At 43.5% G+C, this 6,000-nt stretch overlaps 1 protein-coding gene across 1 annotated transcript in view; it reads left to right on the top strand.

Moving 5' to 3' along the window:
• The first annotated feature begins 3,614 nt into the window (after positions 1–3,614).
• The window catches only part of ppp1r16b (protein phosphatase 1, regulatory subunit 16B), a 141,561-nt gene continuing 139,175 nt past the window's right edge, over positions 3,615–6,000 (top strand). Inside the window, exon 1 of the mRNA XM_083771426.1 lies at positions 3,615–3,751. The gene's annotated coding sequence lies outside the window, so the exon portion shown is untranslated. The remainder of the gene's footprint in view (positions 3,752–6,000) is intronic.

Below are 6,000 nucleotides of genomic sequence, written 5' to 3'. Positions count from 1 at the left end.
GTGTGTGTGTGTGTGTGTGTGTGTGTGTGTGTGTGTGTGTGTGTGTGTGTGTGTGTGGAGTGGAGTGGCTAGCACCACTCAAAAACATGCAGACCAAGAGACAGACATGGCTACAGATATGTAGCCATGTCAACATTGACCCCCTTTCCACCGGTTGGGAACCGAAGTTCAGAACCAGTTTTTAGTTCATGAGCCAGAGCTCCAAAATTGGACGTTAATTATGCATTGAGTGCCTACATAGGCCTACCTATATTAAATTGTTTATAGGATCAATATAAGTAAATGAATATATTTCCACAGTAGTAGCTTTTTCATATTTTAAATTGTCTGCATATTTTCCTATATAATGCCTAATTTGCATATTTTAAATGTTAAGATTTGTAAAACAATAAATCATTGTCTTTGTGTAAGTAATCAACTGGGGAAGATTCATGGTGATAATAATTTTATATAGGTATGGTTTTGCACACTCAATTCACAATTAACGTTACAATTTTGGAGCTCTGGCTCATGGACTGAGAACCAAAAAGAACTGAACCGGTTCCCAGCCGGTGGAGGGGGGGCCTCTGGGGGGAGGGGGGTTGGCGGGAGAGAGGGAGAGAGGTGATGTGATGTGAGAGAAAGTGAACATTTTCTAGAGAGAAAGAGAACTCCTGTAGGAAGGCAAGAATTACATTCTTTCTTTTTAGATTTTCTGCCTTTATTGATAGTATCAAGTGAAGATAGACAGTACAGAGGGAGAGAAGGGGAGAGACACGCAGCAAAGGTCGTCATGAAAGGGACTCGAACACACGACGTGCTCTTAGGCCAAAGCCTATATGTGGCATGCGCCTGGACCGCTTGGCCAGCGGGCGCCCCTACATTCTTTCTTCTTATATTATACTCACCAGAAAGGAAGTTAACAAATGTCATTCTCAGCTTCAACTTCAGTTTCATTTTCATGCATCTCACGAACGTTAACAGTTAACACAAACATAAAAGCACAATGGGAGCCAAAGTAAATATGTTCACTGGTGAGAGTTTGCAGAAAAGATGGCAAGGTGACTTAGTGTTAATGTATCCATTTTTAATTCTGAATAAATTAGACATAATTGGAACTAAAGAAAACATTGCATTGATGCACCTGGGACATATCCTCAGTGATGTATCCCAATTAAGGTCATCAGGGTTTCGGTTCTCTCGAACATCATACCCCTCACTCAGGTGACCCAGCCAGGGTGATCAAGTCCCGACTTACGTCCCAGTTGCTACCCTCAATCAGTCCCATTAGGGCAAGACCAAGGCCACACAATCCGTTGGTCTGGAACTACTCTACCGGGACTGGGAGGAACGTCAATCGGGCGCGTGGAATAATAATAATAATACCGGTAATAATAATAATAAGGGTAATAATAATAATATAGGAAGGACTACTAGGCTCTGTGGGTTGACTCCTGTCAGGGCCCCTCCTACATCTCACCAGGTCCACTCCTGCTCTCACCAGGACCAGGACCTGTGTGTTGCACTAGGCACTTCATTCAGGAGTGGTGGATTATAATGGCCCTCCTAAAGGCCTCACGAGGGTTTTTTGGGCTTCCTCCTCACGAAAGACACAGGCTGGGGCGCCATACTGGGGACCTACTGCTCCCGGGTGCCGTCTACATTCCGGTTGTCACCCGTCTCTTAAGCATGTTTCATGATAACTACTTTTTATGTATGTGATGTATTGCCATGCTTTTTGTTCTTGCTTAATGTAAATCACTCTGGATTAAGAGCGTCTGCTAAATGCCTAAATTGTCAATTATAATGGCCCTCCTAAAGGCCTCACAGTTTTTTATTTATTGTGTATGTTAGCATTTGGGAATGGCAAATTCAAGCATTTTCTATTCAATCTCGACTTGGTATTATTAAATCATATTTGGACAGCTCAGAAAGCCACAGATGTTAATTTTGTAAAGTAAAAAAAAACCCGGACCCGTCCGAACTGAGTGGTGCTGTTGGTGTGTCGGACTCGGACAATTGGTTGTCTGACTATAGAGCACCGAAGTCTGACGTCAATATCGGTAGAGGGCGCAAATCTGCAGGTTCATGTACTTTTTATTTGCATTGTAATCCCCATAGGAGTTACTGCTATGTGCTGCCACACTTACTAAAAAGCTGCGGACGTTCTCGGCTGTCGGCAGCTTCTTTTCCGGGTTTTTAGACAGCTGGTGGATGGAAATTATAAACTCCACCTCAGAGCGTTTCCGGGAATCTGTCCGTCGCGGCAGTCAGCCGCGGAGGTGGAGCTTCTTTTCCATCCACCAGCTGTCTAAAAACTTGGAAAAGAAGCTGCGGACAGCTTCTCCTGTCCGTGGCTGTCGGCCGTTTTCCGCTAGAAACAGACTGTATCATATATGAGTGACTGACTGTCGCAAACGATACAGAGACACCTCCTTGACAATAACGCAGAGACAGTTGTTTTTTTTTGGACCACAATGCTTATTTAAAACGATTTTAATATGACCTGATGTTCTCCATAGATAAATTACTTGCGTGAACCAGGGGGATCGAGGGGATGAATGAGTGACGTCAGGACTTTGACACTCTATTACTATTGATTGTCTGACTATTGGCTGTCGGACTATTCGTTGTCTGACTATTGTTCTCGGGCTATTGGCTGTCGGACTAGTGGCTGTGGAACTATTGGTTGTCGGACTATTGGCTGTCGGACTACGTTATGTAGTCTGTACTGTACTGTACTGCCTCTCATCTCAACCAAGATTCGGCACAAACAAGGGACTAACTTCATTTCGCTCCTATGCCACCAAAATGTGGAATGCCCTACCAACAGTCATTAAGACATGTGAATCCCTTGACTCCTTCAAAACTGCTCTCAAAGAGCACCTACGGCTGCAATTCGAAAACTGGCCCCCGTAAAATCTGAATCCCCCACCCACCCCTGTTCCCCCTCACTGTATATGTTTCTTTTCCCTTTTTTCCTATGATGATTTCCTTTTGACTATATAGTTGTGTATATTCGTACGTCTCTAAATGTTTTGATGAATTGAAAATGGTGGGCCCTATTGTAAACAAGTGTAATGCTTTATGGTGTCGTCCACTCACTGTTAACAGTTTTTGTATTGAGTTGTACTTGAAATGTACTGTAATTCTTCAAACTGTTAATAAATCAATCAATCATCATGCACCTGTGGTGTGCTACACGTAGTCCATCTCATGCACCATAATGCACCTGTGCAGTGTGAAGCTCAACAGCGCCACTTATGTCACCTGTTGGTACCCTAAACATAGGGACAGACAGACACACATTGCTGTTCATTGGAGTGGCTGCACCACTCAAAAAAAGGATGCTCCAAGTTCCAGGGACCCCGAATAGGGCCGTCTCTATCATCATGAGGTCTTCTCTGCATTGTTCTCCAAAGTCTACTTCTTCGTACAGCGGTGTCGCCCCCCCAAAATAGCAGATCTACAAGCTCACGGTGCCACTACCGTAAGGGGTGCGACGCACCGTGAGCTTGTAGATCTGCTATTTGTCCCGTGTAAGAAGTCTCCTCCTCCCTCTTGCCTTGCCGCCCCGCCCTCAAGGAGTGACTCTCTCTCTCTCTCTGCAGCCACAACCCATCTATGCTCAGTCTCTCTTACTAACGGGACAAGTTAAACCTCATCCATCCGCGCGTACACACACTCACACAAGGAGGAGGACATGGTGAATACTACTCAAACATCCATGTGAATCACATCGGAGCGACTTGATTTGAAACGGAGCGCGGGGGTGAGTGGAAACAATACAATTCACACGTGTCAACCGATCCGATCAGTAAAATGTTAACTAACAGAGCGGGGGTAGAAGTGGAGGGGTTTTGCCCACTCCTCAGTAGTGGTAGACGGTAGGAAGAAGAAGGGGAAACAGCATGCCAGCCCTTCTTTAGTTCTTTTAGCAGTTAGCTAGCGACCTCACTTTGCCGAAACGAGTAAAAGAGTAACTAACTGGGCGTTTGTTTACGTTGGAAGCGCTCGAATTGTAGGGCTTTCGGTTTAAAAGACGCAAGACGGGGCTTTACATCCTCCTCACTCCGCGGGATGTTGCCATTACTCCGCTACAATGTTGCACACTCACCGGAGGGGGTCCTACTACTACTATACTACTACTCCTACTCCTACTAATTCTACCATTCAATAGTTGTGTTTGCTGCTTGCAATTTTGCAAAGACGTGACACTTTTCCGCTACTTCACGGAGTTTGGAGTGGACTGGACACACCGACGTGATGGTGGTGAGTGAGGTAGCGGGTTAAAGATGCAGTCCGTAACTTTTATGTCCCCGAATGAGAGACGACATTATTTTGTACCGTTCTGTCAAGAAACAATGGCTGATTGGCTGAGATATTGCACTTGTATGAGCTTCAGTTCAGGCAGTAGTCCCAGACAAGTCCTACCTTACACTAGCCCCATATGGAACCTCCATATGTCATGGGGCTAACGCTAACCCTACACAAGGTGTATGTATCAGAAGAATATCGAGACCTCGAACCCTGCAGATGTACTGTACTAGTTGTATTGATTTATTCAATACTTTATTAACAGTTTGGAAATAGTATAGTGGTACAATTATACAATGGTGCTAAAAGGATTCCACAAAAATCTCAGAGGGCTTATTTTCATAATCCCATTGTGGTCCTGTGTAATAGTGTGTATTATACGCTCTATTATTGTATTAATATATTAATGTTGTACGTTTAGAAATTGATTCATTTACATTGAGGGTTTTACATGTGAAATAATGGAATATTTCTGCTCATGAGGAAGCATTGAATATCTAGTTATTGTTGTTGTTTTGAGAAACAACATGCCTTAAGGGATATTGTTTTGATTGCTGTGTGTGTGTGTGTGTGCGTGTGTGTGGGGATGCTTACAGGTTGCAAATTGGGCTGCACTTGTTAAAAAACCTCTAAATTAATAATAGATAGAATCAATATATTGGTAAATGCATACATTCCATTCATACATATAATTATTAATTTAATATTTTTGTATTTTGTGCACAACATGTCTACGTTTTACTAGTCAATGTGATTTCATTTTCGTTTATAATAATAACAAAGATCGCCGTTTCCCATCACAATCACATAGTTGATTTGTTCCAATCTGCTTGAAGTAACTAAACACACAATCATCTCTCTGATGTTTATATGTTCAGTTGAACTAAATCATTTTAAGACTGAGAACAATTACAAACCCAAGTATGTCACGCTAAGGAATTGCTGAGGCAACTAGACAAGAACACAATCAGTGTTTATTCACCTCTTACTGTGAAACATAGACCCAGATGAACCCGGTTTGTCTCGGTCAGTTTTTCCCAACTCGATTGACACGGATGATTTTGCCGTGAACTTTACTGTGACCCATTGGATTGAGACGCGATGGCTTTTTTTTCCTATAGCGGCCACCGTTCAATCTTCCGTTCAATCTTCTTAACCTTAAAAGTGCAACCAGGTCTCGTAGGGACGTGCTTGTCAGCTTCAAGACAAGACGTACAACTGATAGACCCGTGTGGGCCTGTGCTGGTCTAGATGAGCCTTTGTGTTGTTCTGGCGCTATCTCCTGTGACTGCCTTTCTGTTTTACCCTTTAAATGTTTGATGTGAGACATCTTTCCTTTTCCACTGTATAGCTCAGCATCTGCACTGTGGCTGTCATCTCGTGTTAGGAAAGGGCCTGTTAGACACTAGACAGTGCCCACACATGCACTCAAGTGTGTGTCTCACACACACACACACACACACACACACACACACACACACACACACACACACACACACACACACGTGTGTGTGTGTGTGCATGAAGATGTGCGCACGCCACATCTTCATGCACAAATTGGCAGATACACATGTAAAGGCGGCGGCGCACAAGCCAGCACATAGCTACAATAATACACACAACTAGTGTTTGTTTACTTTAACCGATACATGCAGACACACACCTCCCAACACATTGGTGACTGTGCTTGCTCATGTATACATA

This window comes from Protomyctophum parallelum (genome assembly GCF_964188405.1).
Source record: "Protomyctophum parallelum genome assembly, chromosome: 8".
In the NCBI taxonomy this organism is placed as follows: Eukaryota; Metazoa; Chordata; class Actinopteri; order Myctophiformes; family Myctophidae; genus Protomyctophum; species Protomyctophum parallelum.
This window is presented reverse-complemented; position numbering and strand designations above follow the sequence as displayed.